This window comes from Strix uralensis, chromosome 3 (assembly GCF_047716275.1).
Source record: "Strix uralensis isolate ZFMK-TIS-50842 chromosome 3, bStrUra1, whole genome shotgun sequence".
In the NCBI taxonomy this organism is placed as follows: Eukaryota; Metazoa; Chordata; class Aves; order Strigiformes; family Strigidae; genus Strix; species Strix uralensis.
In genome coordinates this window covers 43,337,136-43,357,072 of record NC_133974.1, presented here as the reverse complement: position 1 = coordinate 43,357,072, position 19,937 = coordinate 43,337,136, and positions in this window count along the sequence as shown.

The following is a 19,937-nucleotide window of genomic DNA, read 5'->3' as shown; positions in this document are numbered from 1 at the left end:
TCTCCATTTAACATACCACAGTAAAGCTTTATGTGGAACACAGAGGCCAATATCCAGTAATCAAGAAATGTCATAGGCGTTGCATAAGCTCTAAATGAACTGCTTTCATTTCCTGGCCTTGACAGATTTCTTTTTTTCCCTAAAAATTAATACTAAAATAGTCTAAAGCAGTCTCATAATGAAAAAGAGAAATAAAATGCTACTGAATGAAGAATATTTTAAAAGTCTTTTTCTCAGTGACATAGACAAGCACTTAAAACATTTTTCTTGATTTAAAAAACTTCCAAGTTTTAATCAGAGAGAAATCCATTTTCAAATATCTGAAATTATTAACAAGATAAAACCAGTAACAGTTACATGCTATTAAAATGAATGATAATAATATTCTGTACTTCAAGCATGTTTTCATTATGAATATTTTGGTTTGTATAAAAAAAATGGTTTGCTCAAAAAAATTTTCTTGATTAACTTATTCTATATTTTCAGGCAACATATACCATTTTTGCTCACATGTGTTCCCTGGAGATGTAACCTAAAAGTGTAATACAATTAAACTTCATTTAGCAGAAGACAGACATTTCCCAAATGCTCATCTTTGACCGTGGCCACAGTTTGTTCTCATGGGAACTAAATACTGCCATAAACCCCACAGCCTTGCCTCCCGGTGCCAGCTGCATTTCTTTAGCTTTCACTTTTCTAACATAAATGCATGATAGCATATAAATGTGTGTCCGTTAAACAACAGTGTCACTTATATATCATTTTAAATGAAAAACTTATACTAATGGAGTCATCTTTTCTAAGGCATGTCACATTAAACCCCAACATTTCCAGAGAATGTTACATATCCCTGAACACTCACTGTTACATCCAGAACTCTAGTTTAGCTTAAAAATGTAAAATCTTGTGTAGTCAGACATCTTTCTCAGTTCCTGGTACAGCTATAAGGATATCTAAGTAATTATGTTAATTCTACCAAGCTCATTTTTACCTTACACGTTAAAAGTTGGTTGAAGTCTAGTATATTCATCTCTTGCCAATGGCAAAGTAACTAAGTAATGCCAATACTTCCTCTGAATTAAATGGAAAGCCTTTTAAAGTTTTGTTGTGACACCCTTATATACAACCAAGACGGAAAGTGAAAGAAATGGCCCAAAGCACTGGACTTTAGACAAAGTGTATCTATCAGTGCTGAAGAGATGGTCTTTCTGCTACAACCACTAACAAAAAAAAAAAAAAAGAAAAAGTGAAAACAAAGGAAAAGATGATTACTGAGAAATGAAGAACATCTCTTTCTAATGCTGCCTCATTACTCATGAATTAGAGAACCTTATCAGCTTCATCTTGGGTGGTGGGGGTTAGTTAGAAACAGAACTTCCTTTAAGATGTCTGATGCATTAATCTTTATTTCTGCTGAGTATATATCAACAGATCATTTGATTGCTAGGATTGATACATTACCCTTCTGAAACATGTAAAGAACATTTAATTCCATTTTATCTCAAATCAGTTATCATAGTACACTTGATTTCTTTAAAAGTAGATGTTGAATTTTATTCTAACACATAAAAATATCATTTTGCTGGTTCTGGTCAATCCTTGTTGCAAAATGCAAATATATAAAATGGATAAAAAAAGGTTGTCAGAAGATTAACATATTGTCATGATTTCTTAAACTACATTCAGAAATAATTTCTGATTAATTCAAATATGGTTGATCAGATTGAATCTGATCAGTACCATACCATTTAAATTACATTCCAACAACAAATAAAAGTTGGGCCAAATCTTCATCTAGGGTCAAAAGGACCCTAACAGGGCCTGACAATGAAACAGTTGTAGCAATTACTATTAAGAGACTGGTTTTCTTAAAATAAGTTCAGGTCTAACTTTACAGTAGTGTTCCATGCCATTTATTCTTTTAAGCTTGTGTTGCTTCTTAATGCAGCTCTGAGTCCTGTTTGAAATAGCTCATATGCTCCTGGTATTTAAAGCTCTGTTTCAGTTATGGGTTACATCACTCATGATTAAGAATATAGGAACATAACAGTTAATGGTGACCATAAGAAAAAACAGAAAGAACTTTAAGACCAAGACAAACATTTATACTATTCCAACCTGCAGCTTGAGTATTGGGACTTCCCAAGTCAGATGTGCATACTATTTTACATGTTTGCATATTTAGTCACCCTTAGTGGATTTCTTTCACATGAAGATATCTCCCTGAATCCAACAAAGTCCACAGAATTGTTTGACAAGGAGTTTGACAGCTCCGCTGCAGCAGCATGGAGAACATCCTTTTGGGGCTTGTTTTGAACCTGGGTCCTACTTATTTAGTTGATGTTCCCTCATTCTTGTGATGCAAAAGACAATAAATGAACAATAGATCTCTCAGCCTCTCCATGCCCCATGCATTTGTGAATCTCTATTACAATATTTCTTAACAGTCTCTTGTGCAGAATGAGGACTCCTAGCTTAATTAATTATTCCTCGTATGGAAGTTGTTCAATACTTCTGATACTCCTTGGTGACTTTCCCTGTATCCTTTCCAGGTATTTATTTTGACATGAAGTCATTACAGCTATATACAGCACTCATAGATGGACCATGGATTTATACAGTAGAATATTCCTGTGATATTTCATGTTCTCTCTTTCATTACAGTCCCTAATCTTTGATTTGCCTTTTTGACCCCTACTGAGTGCTAAGCTGATGCTTTCATTGAACATTCCTTAAGATCTCAGGGCAAATGTTAGTCATCTGCCCATGATTTTGCATGTGAAATTATTATTGTTTTCCTTCCCATCTGTGGGAAAGTGCATCACTTGACACTTATCAGAGCTCAATTTAATTGGATATTTTACTTCCCAGTCACTCACTTTTTAAAGCCTTTTTAGAATTCTGTATGAGATCCTACCTTGAAAAACTTACTGTCATCATCAGATTTTGTCAGCTTACTGTTCACTTCTTCTTCACCTTTTTCAGGTCATTTACAAACATATTCAACAACACAGGTAGAGCAACCACACAGACAGTATCTAACTAAAAAATCTTAAAAAAATTTTGTGACAGAACAAAATAGAATATGACATGATTTCTTTATTTCTTAATAATACCTGTCACTAGCTACAACATGTTCTTAAACCAGAGAGGGGATATGTATCAGACAGCCAGTATCTTAAACAGGATGGCTGAATTATGTTTAAAATGCATTTGAAGTTCAGAGACAGCTGATGTGGTACTCAGCATACTAGGTTACCATGGAAACCCCATGATTTATCACTTACCTATGATGCCAAAATATTTTTAAAACCACTGGGGGGGGGGGGGGGGGGGGAAGCAACCAAATAAACCCCAAACTTTATAGAAGCTTATTTCACAATTTATTTATAGTCAGTGTAGGCATGACCAAGAATTATTTTGTCTTGATTATTTCAGTAAACTATGATTTAAAATTCTACTTGGTAATGGTAATTTTTGGTCATTTCCTTAGAACAGAATATCAGTTTTAGCCTGTCTTGAAGTCTTTCATGAACAGTTAGCAGCCAGCTAACATGTTGGTCTGAAACTGGATGAGAAGTGTTTAAGACTATATATTTTAATTATGCTGAGAATGTTTTTTCAGGTATGTATTTACAGTTTATGTGTAGCAGCCATGTATCTTCAGAACAGAATATAGAAAACAAAGTAGAGAAAACAGAAATCATCATCACAAACAAACCAGATTCATTATTGAGGGACAGAAAACTTCCTTCAAATCAATTCTCATTTTCTCTATCACATACGAGTGAGATATTTTGATGAACCCTTACATATTTTGATAATGCTCTTTCCACATTTTCATGCTGGAAATTGGTCTGTGTCATGCCAGGTGGATCACCAGAAGTTTGTCTGAGAATGTGTACAGTAAGAACCATCTTCTAGCCAGGGTGTGGAATCCATAAGGGAAAATGGAAGGTGCAGGGAATTCACAACGGAAACATTTAGTGTGAACTCCATCAGGGGCTATTAAGCACAATGAATCAGTCCCACGCACATCAGCCTGTGGAGGATTCTCCAGTTGACGCCCTTAATAAGCTGTCAGCTCAGACACACCAAACCATGTGGATTCCTTACCTTTTCTTCTGACTGTTCTTCATTAGGGCAAGAAGAAAGAATGATAAAATGGAGCAAACTGAACGTGAATATATTTCCAAATATGTTTCTGCAATGCAGATGAACCAGAAAGGTGTTTTAAAGCCTGCTAAAATGATATCCAGTGTTTGGCTGGAGAGGCTAATAAGGCAGTGGCCTCAAAAGAGATCTGTGGGTCAGCAGTGACAGAGTGTTTTTTTCCCTGAAAAAAGTCAGAGTTGTCACGCCACCAGATATTTCTAGGGTAATAGGTACCTGAGATTAAGCTTATTAGCAGGGTCTGTGCAAGTCTTTGCACAAACATGATGAAGGGTTCTCCTGCTACCCAGGGGCAGTGGCTCCATCAAAGACTGAGTCCACAGCTTCTGGTAAGTAACAATGTCACTACTGTGTGTTTCACCAGTGGGTTGGGATCTTTGCCAATATCAGTGGTATTGCTACTTATTCCAGAAATATTGAAAAGCAAAAAATCCTTCACAGATTTGTTGAGAGATGTAAAGGCAGCTCTGGAATTGCTGGTACAGAAAAGTGTTCCACCTCTCTGGCCACTTGAAAAAGTCTTTAGTGAACCACAGGACAAAGTCATGATTCCCATTTTTTTGCAGAGACATCTGGAGTCGAGTTTTCTCCAGTGAACAGCACAGCTTCCTGGGCACGGTGGATGTTGAAGAGTCTGTAGACTAAAGCAGGTTCATAAAAACAGCCATCATCTACTTGCTTCTCCTGAGTGTCTTCGTAGCCTTCAGACCGGGGCACTTCTGCTTCATTCCCTGTTTTTCTAAGCCACATGTTCTAGGAGCAATAGTGAGAAGTTCAGAGGGGGTTTCAGACAGGTATCAGACCCCAGGTTCTTGCCAGAACAGGTAGATTCAAGAAACAGGGAACATTTCAGAAGCTGGGCCAGGACTTCACATTCACTTTAGAAGAGGATTTATGGAGAGCAAAAGAGAATACTGAGGCTGTCATCAAAGCCCTGTGATTTGTGTAAGAAGTTGCATAGCCTTTGTCCCTCCTGAACAGCAGGTCCAACCCAGCACCTCAGCCCTCTTAAATATGATATTAATTGTCACATAAGAGTTCTTTATCAGATTAAATTGTTACAGAAAATTTCTTACCAACAGCCACTGAGGCAAACTATGCTTCAATGGAAACAATGGGTGCAAAAACCAGAGAACCTTTTTCAATAAGGGACCTCAATAGGTAAGCAATAGCAGAAGCAGTGCCCTCTCCAGAGCCTGCATTCTGGCCAATATTATGAGCTGAATTTTCCTGAGAATGAAACAAAAGGCTCCAAAGTGGTATCTTCAGAAGTTTTGGGGAAGGTCCCACCCCCTAGTAAGGAAGGTAGGGAGGTTCTAGGACTGTCATTCTTATTTCCTAGTTCTAATGCTGGAGAAATGCACTCAACATTTGGACCACTGGTGGTAATCGCAAAGAACTTCCTCTACCAAGTTCCACATTTTGTGGTCAGCATTTGGACAACGGCTTTTGTCAGTGGTGGTTGCACATGATAGCTTTTACTTACCAATTGGATAAAGCAGAAGGAAAAGCCTGCCTCTAAAAATGTACAAATGAAGGAGGAGATCAGAACTGATGGGGAATGGTAAGACTGAGGTTAGCAAGATCCAAGAAATGCAAAAGGGGGTCAGCCACCCTAGAGAGGGACAATTAAAATTTCCTTTTTTTCCCTGAAAATCCATCTTCAAAGGAATTGCTTTGAGAATGTGAAAAGTTTAAAGAAAGCAGGAGACATCTTTTCACATAATGACTGAGCCATGCTTCACAAAACAGTATGAGGTTGCAGATGTGGTTCAGAGACTTTGGGTCCTGAAACATCTGGGTAATGGTGTAGGTGTCATCAGAAGGAGCAGGATGACGACAATAGCACCTGCAGTGGTGATGTGGTACTGGATGATCCTGTGAAGTTCTAGGCCTTTTCAATGAAGAGAGATAACATGTGTGGGGGAAAAAAAAAAAAAAAAAAAAAAAAAAAAAACCCAAAACAAAACAAAACAAAAAAAAAAAAACAAAGGGGAAAGAAAAAGGAAAGCTTATCTGATGCTTTTTTCTTATTTGGGTAATGAAGAATGATAGAGTGAAGGTCGGGATGTTATAAGGAGAAAATGTTTAGTTATTATAATTTAGCAGGGATGTATAAATGTGTGGCAGAAAGGGAGAGTGACTGCTTAATTAAATGCCTTAATTTGTTTGACTTTTAAAAAGTCTTTGATAAGGTCATATTAGAAGCTACCGTGAGCTGCAGAAAATCTTTAGCTCTCTGGCACTGTAAATTGTTCTGATTGCTTTCAATACTGTGAGGGATTTAGAAGACTGTATTGTTGTGTATTTCAGATTTTAAACCAAAATTAAGATTTAGGTGATGACAGTATTTGGCAAAATAGTGAGAGATATTATCAGTTTCCCTCCTGGCAGTGGGGAGTGAAAATACAGAGCCAGACTGTTCTCAGTGGTGTCTGGTGACAGGACAAGAGGCAATGGGCCCAAACTGAAGCATCAATTAAAAAAAAACCACCTCAGAACAAAGCTTTATTACTGTGAGGGTGGTTGAACACTAGAATATCTTGTCCAGTTGTTGCAGTTTGGGACCAAAAGTCAGTGTGGAGACTAATACTGATATGCTATCAGCATTCTCACCTAGGCCTAATCTATGCTAAATGCTACACCAGAGAAGGTCTAGCATTTCAGTCTTTAGAGATACTCAGAACTTGACTGGACACAGTCTTGAGCAACCTGTGCTAGCTGACTGTGCTCTGAGCAGGAGTTAAGATTAGGTGATCTCCAGACACCCCTTCCTACCTCAATGATGCTGTAATGCTGTGAAATTTCTCACTATATTGGAGAAAAACTTTATTAACATGTAAAGAAATATCATTCTCTGTCTTAAGAGGAATGTAGATTCACTTAAGATTTGCTGATATATAAATATGATTTGCTGATTTGAAATATGGTCATCTGATAGCCTTGTCTGCTATCTTCTATAGTGGTTGTTCAGTTTGTACAGACACATACAGAAACAATATCATGATCATTCTGTCTGCAGGACCAATATAAAAATGAGATGTGTATCTCAAGCTAATGACTAAGAGGGAACTTGTTTGGATAATGGCTCAGGATGCATTGATTTTTGGTGTATTGATATAAATCTTGGGTGATCAATAGTACAGCTGGTTGCAGGAAATTAATGACTAATCTCCAGACCTAAAATAATTTCAGTTTAATGAGGACAAGCTATTACCATAGTGTCTGGGGCACCATTATGTACTTTATCAAAGAGAAATTATCAAGAGGAGTGAGGAAATCAGAATAACCATAACAGGGGCAGGAGAAGGCAGAGGTCCCTCTATATAGCAGAAAGCTCTCTTTAGGAGCAGAAAAACATCTTTAGGAGCAGAGCAGAGTATGGCATAAATGTACAGGTCTACAGCGCCTGCTGAGGACGAGCCTGGAGTAGGTCTAGGTTCTGGTGTGCCCTGGGTATGTCCTCAGGAGCACATGCAATAATAATCATGAGGACTGGTCTTCTGCCAAGTTATCACTGCCTGGTTGCTCATAAGCAGTCTTCAGTCTGTCCGAGACAAGTCACATGGCAGTCAGGCAGCAGTTGGCTAGGGAGTGTTTCATACTTTTCATTGCTCCAAACTATTTTTCGAGGATGACAGAGGAAGGCTGTTTCTGGTGTCTTTATTTTAAAATGCTTAAGACAAATTAAAAAAGGTAGACAAAGACATCCAAGATCAATTTGGAAAGTGAAAAAAAATGCATTATAAGGGGAGCTTAATGAAGTTTGGTACATTTTGTTTGATCAAATAGATGTTATGGAGATGCAGCATAGCTTCCCTGACTTTTTTTTTTTTTTCACAGTTGGTGGCTCTCAAATATAGTAAAAAAAAGTATAGTAATAACAAGGAGCTTGAAAATGCATCTCAAGAAAGTGTGACGCTAGGACATCTAACTATACTGCTAGTCTAAGTAAGAAATGTTGGCTCTGTCTTTAGCAAATGGGGGAGAAATATTAATTTTGGGAGTGTAAGTTTTGTCATTGTAATATATACTTACGAGAAAATGTGGAGAAGAGAATCCTAGGCAAAAACTCAACCTTGAATTTAGATTGCTAAAGATAGGAGAGTTAAATTGGCCCTTGTCAACTTAAAAGTTATATATTCAGCATGGTATCAAGAGACTCAGTAATTTCTAGATAAGTTCTATGACCTGTATTAAACAGGAAGTTGTACTTGATCATCCTTTTAATGAATGTCTGATCTGCTAAAATCTTAAAAAAACTATACGTGCTCCAGAGCCCCCACCCCCAGTAGTAGATGTTTGAAGTTAATGATCAAGATAATTTTTGAAAAACAGGGCAGTCTTAAGGTGACTTCTTTTTAATTCAAATTTTTATTCAGTTTTCATTGAATTGTTATTTATCTAAGTGTCATTCAGCTGTGTCATTCTTTTATTTCACCTATAAATATCCATATTTTCTTCCAGAAGTAAATTAATGAATGAATAAATTTGAATCATTAGAACTATTGCTTGCTCTCTGCTTGTTTTAGAAGCAGAAAACTTAGTCCTCCTTTGTCACAAACATGCCAGTGTATTCCTTCAAGATGAAATAACAGTACTGTCAACAATTCTTTTTACTGACCCTCTGTCATAAAAATACAGCAGAGTTCTCCTGAAGTTTTCTTGCATGTGATGCACTGTCTGCAAGGGCTTCTTATTTGCCAGTTGAGGAAGTGTTATCAATGTCAATGAGTTAAAAGTGATGGGAGGAAACTTTGGTGTTCATTATATAAAACAAGAAAGATTAATAGCTGGGATTTCATCAGCACTGTTCCTACAGGTGGATGAATGCAGTGGCACTTACAGATTGGAAAACAATAGCTTTTGACAAATCACAGCCTTAATTGTCTCAGTAAATAAATTTGTGACACTACTAATCATTATTATTATTATTACTATTACTACTGTTAGTATTTTATGGAAAGAACACCAACCCAAGATGTTGGGCTCAAAGAAAGGTAGACTTGAATACATACAAAATTAGAATCTTCAGAATACCTTTTGGTAACTTTGCCCATGGTCTTGGGCTATACTGAAGCTGCCCTAGGAGTCAGACTTGTTTATGGCACCTTCCTTTGGGTGGTCTACAGGGGCCTGGGATATCTGTTGAGGCTCTGTCCCGGTCCTGTTCCCTATGATAGGAAGTACAAGAAATCTTGTAAAGAGACAACAGTTCTTGGCAGTCCTAAGGAAAGCTACCCCAGGAAAAAAAAAAAAAATATTATGCTTCCTTCACACTGCTCTAACCTTTTTAACCCAGTATAAGCATGCTAGAGAGAGAGTCAGGATCCTAACCAGGAGCTCCTGCTTATAGGTAATCCTTTATGTCCTAGGGCAAGAAAATTCACAACTCTTGTACCTCCTAGCATGTGGCAGGAACTCTAAAATGAAGAAGTTCCTGTTTAAATGCATTTCAAGTATACAGAATAATACCAAGCATAAGGAAAATCTTAGGCAGCCAGTATCTTAAAACATCCCTCTAATGTTGGGCTCTGCCTTAGCTCCCCCTTCCCTCTACTCTGTGACACAGATCATGGGACTGACTTTCAGCTTGAGATGTGCTGCATCAAAGTTTATCCCTTGACCTTCAGCTCTTTCTTCCACTTTAATATATACATTTTGCTTTCCCAACCTAAAAATCAATTTTACCACTAAAAAATGCTTTAAGTCAGAATTCCCCACAGTGTCTCAAATGAAATTATTTTTTCTTTACACTCTTATTAAAACCAGCATAAAGCCAAAACTTCTGTTTCATTTTATATATATAAAACTTTGCCTACAGCTCCACCTCCAGATTTACTATCCCACCCTAGAAAGTAAAACAGAATTAAAACACATTTTCAAGTCATAAAATTAAGCATAGCCATCAAGGAAAAAGAAAATGATTATACAACCTCTGAAACGGTCTAAATGCCTAGCATAACCTCCACTTAAAATGTCTGTTATTATGTCCTACTAAAATGTGACAAATAGTCTATGATAATAAGTAATGGACATGCTATCATTAAATTAAATTGTACAAATAAAAAGGGTTACTTTAGTCAAACAACGGAAAGCCAGAGCACAGAATATGAGTTTCAGCATGGCTATGGTACAAAGTTGAAAATAAGATCCACATCGGTAAATGCAGACCTGACCTAAATTGTTTTTAATATAATGCTCTGGAGAATCATTTCAATTAGATGCTAATAATGAAAAGCCCTTTTCTTTATATTAATGATTTTTTTTTTTTTTTGCATTTGCATTAGAAAATTCAGAGAACAGTGGTTCAAACTTCTGTATTCTTTCTGAAGGCAGACACCTGGACTTAATATGGTGTATAGAAGGACATAATACATAATATATAATATAGAAGGACAGTGAGGAATGTAGGTGTGCAAAGTATAAGCAGGAACACAGAAGACAGTGTGTAGGTATTTCAGAATTTTGGTACTTTCCCCATCATTCTGTGACCTAGTTTCCTCTGCAAAATCACTTTATTTTCACAGACCAAAGACTCTCAAATGGAAAATGTCATTTAATACACATGAAATTTTCTGGTACTGTCATTTATTTTTGAAAAAGAATATATTTACATTTCTATTAAATAAAGCTTATATTTTAATGTATCATATTCACATTAATCAACATGGACTATCACAAGAGCTGTGTCAAAGTGTCATGGTCAAATGCAATCGTGTTCTATAAAGACAGATTTCGTTGCAAACAGCTACATAAAGCAATAAGGAAAAAAATCTGTGTCCCTTTTATACGTTTCCATAGGTCTTGCATTATTATGTTTCACAGTTGAAAATTCAATTTTGACTTGATTAAAGCTTTGTGTCTTTTCTATTTCTATAGCCTTCAAAAGCCACATTCTTAGATACGGCTTATCTAATATACACTATCTATATAGGCAGAACTTAAGCTAAGGTTTCACTTAGTGACATCTGCATTAAAAGTATTAAGTGCAAATAGTTCTCAAAATATTTTAAAACAAACAATGCATTTTAAAAATTCTGCATTTGGACTGGGAAAAATAATAATACATATTGTTTTACAATCCACATGTATCAAAATTTATGTTGTATTTACCTATCCTAAAATATTAGACTGCTTTCTAACTAGGACATATTTATTCAATTAATTAAGATTAAAAAACACTCCTTTCCTTTTGAGGGTAAAGAAAGCTTGCTTTTTTGATAGTGCTTAATTAAAGATAAAACAATTGCATAGAGTGAATGCACTATAATGAATAAGACTCCTTCACGCTTTGCAGATTTTGCTGCATTAAGCATTTTTGTGGAACTTCCGCAGATTTTAAGAACAAATGATGCATGAAACCAGAGCAAATTGGGCCCTAAGTGTGTGGGTGGGTGAAATAGAGGATTTAAAGGGATTAACACTTATTGGAGTACCTCATATAAAAGATTTTGACTGTGTAATAATGCAAATCAAGAAGAAAAAAAACCCAAACAGCTGCAGGGGCACATTAGAAGTGGGATGTGTAGTTTTGATATTAAAAGAAAGTTCGAAACTCAATCATAAACTTAAAACTTTAAAATCTGTCTGTAAATTACATATCATCAGATTGTTTTTCCTGATGATATTTAAATATGATATTCAAAAGTTGTTAAGAGTTAATCCATGCAGCTGAGGTGGACGTGGAGAGATTTATACAAAATTCCTGCATTATTTAGCATACATTAAAATAATAACTACATAATGACAAAAGGTGTCTTGTTACAGAGATCAGAGAGATATTTCCACAGTATGACTGCCTGGAAGCCATGCTAACTAGTAGGAACTGGCAGGACCCATTCCTCAATGCGTCAGCTACTGAAAGGCATGAAAAAACAGCAGGGATAATCTGGAGACCAGCAACAGGCTGGAAGATGGGCACTCGATGTGCACAGAATTGCAGGGCTCTGGGAGATGCACTGTGCCCATCCAGACACACAGAAAATGTCCTCATGAACTCTTAGTGCCCATGACAAACATATATGCCATATACTACCTTGAGGAAAAAATCCTGGTACAAACAAATTTTACTGTTGAATTCAGCAGAAAAAGCTGTTACTTGCAATATAAAATCTGCTCCTAGCCAGTCCTGCTTTATGGGTATGGGGATAAAGGTAAGGAGAGAGTGAAAGGTGCAGTTTTTATTAGGAAACTATATACCTTTCTAGGCAACCTATTGTCTTTGTTTTGTAGGCTGCGTTTCACAGTGTGAGAGAGAAGGATTCTATTCCATAATATCTGAGACATGGGGCAATGTTAATAAGAAAGAATTAACCAAAATAAATATATATATTCTTTTTCTCTTTGTCCTGTTAGCGTCTCCTTAGGTGAACTTTAAGACAACTTTATGACATTCAGCTAGGTGCAAAAAAATCCCAAAACTCCACAGAAACACCCCCCTCCCAAATCACAAGCAGACAATAGATATAATTGATGTCTGAAAGCATTTATATGCTTTATATACATTTATGGTGTACCTTTCTTCAAAAGATATATAAAAGTGTTTCATAATTAAAAATAAAATTATTAGTAATAAAAGTAGGAACAAATGTTGCAATGATTTCAATTAAAGAGAGAAATAGAAAGGCACATGAAGGATATTCAAAACAATGAATACAATTAGTAAGTCAATCTGAGTACTCTCTTAGGAAAAAAGATCACATGGCTTCTGTTTTTTAATCAGCCTAAGCAATTCCTCTTACATAGTGAAATTAGTTAAACAAAGGATAAAACTATGTATGTTGTCACTTTTAACCTTCATTCTAAATTATTAATTGGCTTATGGAAGCATCAAGAAATGTCAGTATTAGTCCTGGAAGTTTTTCATAGGTGCACAAAGTGGCAATCCACTCACTAGACATTGATTAAACAAAAGAGGTGCAGAGAACCGAAAAAGTTGCCTAAATTCACACAGGATTCCTTGCTTGGTAGCATACACCCAGCTCATACAGGGAAATCTTGCACTGTGTAATCTTTCTGACTAATTCCTAGTTTACTTCTAAAGGAAAAACTATGGGCATGCACAAATGCTTTCAGGATAAATGCCTAGATAAATACATATAAATATTTGAAAGGTAGTCATATTAGTTGTTTTAAGTTTATGTGTGTCTGATAATGCAATGCAAAGGGGTCATATATGAGAATGAATTTTTAAAAGGAAAATTTAAGCTCAGTACCATGAAAATCTTCTTGGCAGTGAGACATATCGTCTGTTGGATAGTTCCTCAAGAAAAGCAATTGAAGCGAAAGTGATTGAATTTTTTAGTCACCACTTTGATTAGTTTTCACCATCTTAAAATTTCATGCAAATGGAATATTGAAGGAAAAGATATCTAAAATTATGATGAATGAGCTGTCCAAAAACCCATGATTTTTTGGGGTGAAAAAAAAAAACAAACATTCAATTAACGTGTCTATTTTTATCAACCTGTATAGATATTTTTTCATTATAGACATAAACTGTGTATTTATAGCAGAAGATATCGCTGAAATGCTAAAATAAAGACAAATAAAATATTGCACTGTGAAGCAGATACCTAACAAATGTCACACCAGTCTTACAAAACAAAACAAATCCTCCCAAGGCTTTTTTTAATTAGAGCTGCAGAAACCTTTTCACCATTGTTACAAACACTGATAAACAAAGTTCTCATAACTTCTAATCTTTAGATACCATTATGGGACTCTCTGCTGTGAACCTGAATATATTCCCTTAAGTCCACACTGAGGATTGAACTTAAAACACTCTGACAATTACACCAAGCCAGTGGGAAATTTATTCTGCATTTGGGTGTTCAAACCAGTTGATCTTCTGAACTGACTGGTAGTATTCAGAGCAGGAGTATTTTGTTAAGATATTGTTCTACGAGTATTTTTTATGTGGCTTATATAGGTGTTTGATAAGCAGGCTAGAGGGTGAACTCTAATGTGCTGATTAGACAGGAGAAAGAAAATTGGAGAGGGTAAGTGTGACTGGAATAATAAGGAAGACCTGCAGAAGTGAGAAGTATATATTAAAGGCAAAGCAATATCTTGGAGTGAGGGAAAAGGAACACTCCAACTTAATGTTACAAAGGTTGTTATCCAACTCTATGTCCAAATAAGTGAATCAATTACAATGCAAAAATAGAGAATACCTCATCTGATTTCCAAATATATTATGAATCCAAAAAGCTATTTTAATGTTAATATTTTAATGCTTAATTAAAAAAAAAAAAAAAAAAAAAAAGAGGTGAGCAGGCTATGGTAGAGAAAGGCAAAAAAAACAAAGGAAGAAAGAGAGAGGAAAGTATTAAACAATGAAGAAATATGGTGTTTTTTTTCTCTCCAGGTTTAGTAAAAGGATTAAGGTATTTATTTTGAGAACAGTCTTAGTTGCAATGTTTAATTACTTTTAAATTAATTTAGTAATGGTTCAGTAATAGATTTAGGTTCAATATTGTACCAAAAGTAAAATTATAAAATCATTAATAAGAAGAAATATTTGAGAAAAATTGTACATTATTCTGCTCCTTGGAAAGAAGTACCACAGAGTGAGTAAATCCTAATTATATATGAATATAAGCTTGGTTGCTTGCTTTCTTTCATAACTTTCGAAATTCCTGTGTTGTAAAGTGTTTTGTAAATACTTGCAAAACAAAGTTTGCCATTTAGAAAAACATATGATTTTGGACAGAACTTTTTCTCTTGTATTTCAGCACAGGTATTTTGTTTATATTTAAGAGGAAAATGATATGAAGTATTCAGATTTTCTTTTTAAATTGGTTGTATTAGAACAGACACAAAAGTCTGGAAATAGCTAGAGGAGTAACAGTAAAGCAGCAGTGAGAAAGAGGTGTAAGTTTTTTTTTTTTCCTGAGATTTGATAGATTCTGCCTTCATCTGAGGATTTTCACAAATAGATATACTCTTGACAGGATATTTACATTAAAAAACAAATAAGTTTGCATAGAAGCTGAAATTTAGGGGTTTTATTATTCAGAAAGCAAAAATCACAAAGACATTTGTGTTGCTGGATGGGTTGTGCTGGATCATACTACATCTGCTATATATTTGACTTTTTTTGTTGTTGATTTTTTTACCACTTCTAGCTTTTGTCTGAGCTGCATATTTTTTTTTTTCCAGTTTATACTGAACTAAATTCCTTAAGGATGCCTCCTTGCGGCTCCTCTTTCTTACTGTCTTCCTCTTTCGCCTACTTTTTCTCTATTAAAATTACTCAGCCGATGTCTTCAGCAGGTAGTTATGTTCACATTCATCATGAATTTATCATTAATCTACTATTCTACCTTGTCTATAAAACAACAACATTGTTGCCCACTACTGCTAAATCTCCTTTGTGCATCTCAACACCTGGACTTTGAGAAACACAGTTCTACATTGGAGACTCTATTTATTTTCATTCTTATTTTTCCCTCCTGCAGCTGACTTACACATTCCTAGTGCATAGGTATACTGGAGCCATATGGGAGACAGGGTATTTGTACTCCTTGCTTGCCACCTGTGTGATCAAAAATGACACAATAAAAGTGTTCATGTCCTATAATTCTTTCCAGTGTCACCTAGTGATTTGGATACATTCATATGTTATGTTTATATCCTGACTGGGTTCTTATAACTCACAAGACTTATGTGAAAGTTACTAGCAATAAGAGCTCATTTCCTCAATGTTTAATTCCTTACATTTTTAAAGAACTACATACATTACTTCAGTCAATACCAGCTGATTATAATGTTTATCAGTTTGCATAGGATAAGAAAAATATGGACTTTATTTCTGAAACATTACATGAATGCTCCTTATATAGAGATGCATGTGAATATATTTCAGGCTCACATTATGCAATTTTCAAAATTAATCTGAGATTTGATATAGGAATCAAATAGGATTTAATTTATCTATATATTTTGTTCCTATTCATCTGTTCTTCCAATGCTGGCTACATGTTGCTGTCTAGACACAGAAGAGTTCCTGAAGTTTAAGGTAAAAAGGTTGATGGGGATAGATGGCTTCATGATCAAAGCTTACTGGGCTCTGGAAATGTTCACAAAGAAAGCAGCTTCTCTGATATCCTTCACAGTCAATGCAGCATTAGTGTAGCCTTAGGACTAGGTCACAGATTCATCATTTCTCCCTAGCTCACACAAGCTCTATGGAAGCCTCCATTATTAGTTCTTTGAATTCTCTACTTAACATACTGGTTTTCAATAATATTATATTGTTACTGTTCGAAACACACAGAACAAAAAAGCTATGAGTGCTAATATTAATACTCTTGCATAAGGTACCAATGTATTTTATTTATATACACTTTGAGATTGATACTCTTTGACATTTTAAATCAAATAATTTTTATCACTATGTACTTCATTAATTGTTTTGTTGTTGATTGATTGTTGGTTTGGGTTTTTTGGGACGGGCAGTAGTTTCTTTTCTTGCAGGAAGAACAATCCTAACTCTAAAATGTCAAAGCACATTTTCCCATACTTTAAATTTAAATGGAATGCAAAATGTACTAGAGATCTGTGCAAGAAAAAACCCCATACAAATTCAAAAGAAGCATGAATGTAAATGCACACAGAAACTTTTTACATGTGCACACAGACACTTTGGTGTATGTAGTTAAAAATTCTGCAAAGCACTTGGGCTAAAAGTGGTCATTAATAAAAAAATAGTAATTTGCAAAAGTACTTTTAGCAATGTTTTTCATATCATTGTATCACCTCAGGGAAGTCACCAGATTTCTCCTTACCTGAGTGAACCTATATGTGAAATGGATACAGTATCTGTTTCCTCAGTGAAAAGCAGAACATATTCATTGGATGAATATGAACAAAAGCGATTAGACAGTTTACACACATGGACAAATACTGAACCTGAGTCACTGTATGTGCTTGAAGTCATGTAAGTATTTTCACATTTGTAGACACAGAATGCCATATTTATTATCAGTGCTGGGAACATTTATGCTTTATCACAAACTGATGTGAAGTCAAGTTGTATATGTTCAACAATATAGAACCATCTGTTGTGGAGAAACAGAGTCTCTGACCTCAGACTGACTCGGTAGTCAGTCTGAGGTCAGAGATAAAGCATAACTTAATGTGCAGCAGGCAAAAATAGGCCTTTTCTGTTGAGATTAAATTACCAGTAAGGTAAACCACCCATGAGGCATCCAGCTGGGAAATGACTAACAGAAGCTTCAAGGTGAAACACCTTCTTCCACACTTACTGAGCTACTATTTATATTGTTGTAGGCATCCTAAAACTTTCATCAGCATTTATAATGGAAAAAATATTAAAAAATCATATAGATGACAAAACAGTGGTTCACTATTTAAAGAATACCTTATAAATATTTTAATGGCTTACTTTGATAGAATATTTTGAGACCCATTTACTTAGGACATTAAACAGAAAATACACATAGCCTTATGAAAATGCCTTTGAAAAATTGGTATTTCAATTGTTTAAATGAAATTATTATTTTCTGCATGTTTACATATTAAACACATGATAATATATATAATAGGATATAATACCTTCTTATTCATCAATACAAACTCTTAAAGTTAATAGCTCATGTTTCCTTTGAGTGCATTCTTAGCAAATATTTTTCTCTTTCTGGCTTGGTTCTGGGTTTTGTTGGTACTTCCCTCAAGGAATGTCTGTATATTAATAGGCAGAAATTAATAAAATATTTTCCTGTCCTACTTGTCTTAATGCCTCTTTATGATATTGTGCTACAACAAACATATAGTCTGCTAAATTCTTCTTTTGATCTTTTACAGTAAAATAGGCACTGAATCAGCAATTCCATTTGTATATCTGTGATCTTAAACATATGTATATCCAATTAGTTCTGACTTTGACTTTGCATCTTTATTAAGATTGCATCATCTTGTTCTGTGATTGAATCTGACCACTAATACATTTCAACCTAAACACTTAGGCCTATTTTTTCAGGTTTTGAATGAAAACTCTTTGAGAATGAAATCTTTCCAAAAAAGATGTAATTCATTCCTCTTTAATGTGATGGTTTTGCAGAAGCCTTATTCACCTCACATTCATGCTGCTGATGTTGTTTGAATTGTTACTTTAAATAACAGCACCCAGAATAGCAGATGAGAGCATTTTTACATTGTTATAAATCACAATAAAAAGTCTTCAGTCCCTTGCATCAATGCTGTGTTTATAGTCATTACAAACCCATGCAAAAAAACCCTATACTGAGAAGTCCATTCTCTTTATATGTGCATGTTCTATGCATAACTCAGACACATTACTTCTTATTTAACATGCCTAATTTCTAAGGATATTCAACTAAGTTCTCCATTAAACAGGATATAGGACAGAGCAGTTTTATTTTTGCACAGACGCTTTTAATCTTGCTTATTCATAAAAGTTTTTAAAGTGCGTACATTGCAAGTGGATTTAAAGTATCTGAACTGTAATTACTGTCATTAGTGCTGTACCATCTGCATCTTTCAGGAACCAGCAGATTGAACTAATCACCAATAATTGTTTTCAAGATGTTTAGCACATCTTAAATTTAAACATCAAAACAAAAGCTTATATTTGACACTGATTTCTGCCAAAGTCTTCTTTTCAAACATCCTATGTCTACACTAGTTTGATGTGCTGGATTAAGCCCTACATGAGCTTCACCCCTAGCTAAAGTCTGATACATAGTTTTGGAAAGTGTTTGATAGTTTCTGGTTTGTATTTTCCCTTTAGTAGACCACATTACAGAGCCATCGTATATCATTGTAGGAGATCAGAATTCTTGCTGGGACCATAGCATGGAAAATGAATTGTTTTCCAATAAAAACACAGTGATTCCTTCTTAAATCACTTCTTGGAATCACTGAAGAAATGGCTGGGGAAGGTTTTTTCTGTGTAAATCTATCACACCTGACACAAAGGAACAAACCACTTCAGATTTAATAGAAGCTAATGCAGTGATCTGACTAAGCTAAAAACATTTTTAGCTAATGTACAGGTATGTGCTTTTAATAATTTTACTCTATACTTTTTCCAACAGCCTACTTACTTTTTAAGGTTCCTAAAAGTATTTGACAATCCTCATGTGAAAATGGCTGTAACATACTTTCCCTCAAATACAAATGCACTTAATTAATATATTCAATCTTTTAATATAAGACCACTGAAAATAAAATGGTTTAATGAAACAGAATTTTTTAATAATGTTTAAAAAATAAAAATTAATAATATTTTCTCCAGCCTTCTTATTGTCTTCTTCCTTTTCTTTTTGGGTACTAAACTTTGATCCTACAGGCTGCACTTTGCATGTGATGCCTGTACATATGTAGATCTGCTTGCAGGAAAGAGACTTTAGACTGTAAAATCCTTAGGGCAAATGAATTATGCCACTAATTTTATTTCCTAGCCTCAACACAACGTACTGATATATCAGCCCTTAGGGTCTTAGTGATATTGTGCAATCTTGAATTGGATTCTGATGATGGAGAGTAGATATGAGAAGGTTCTGTCCCTTTCAGCTCTTCAGTTTTATAGCATCATTAAGACACAGAATTATTAAACAGCAAAGATAAACTCATGATACACAAGGGAATTACCTCAGATACTTATGAAATATCCTATCAAAGCAAAACCTGAACTGTTCAGACCTGTTCATTGGTGTTGTCCTACATACACCAGCTGTACCTATAGTGAATCTTGTATGTGTTGTATTCACAGC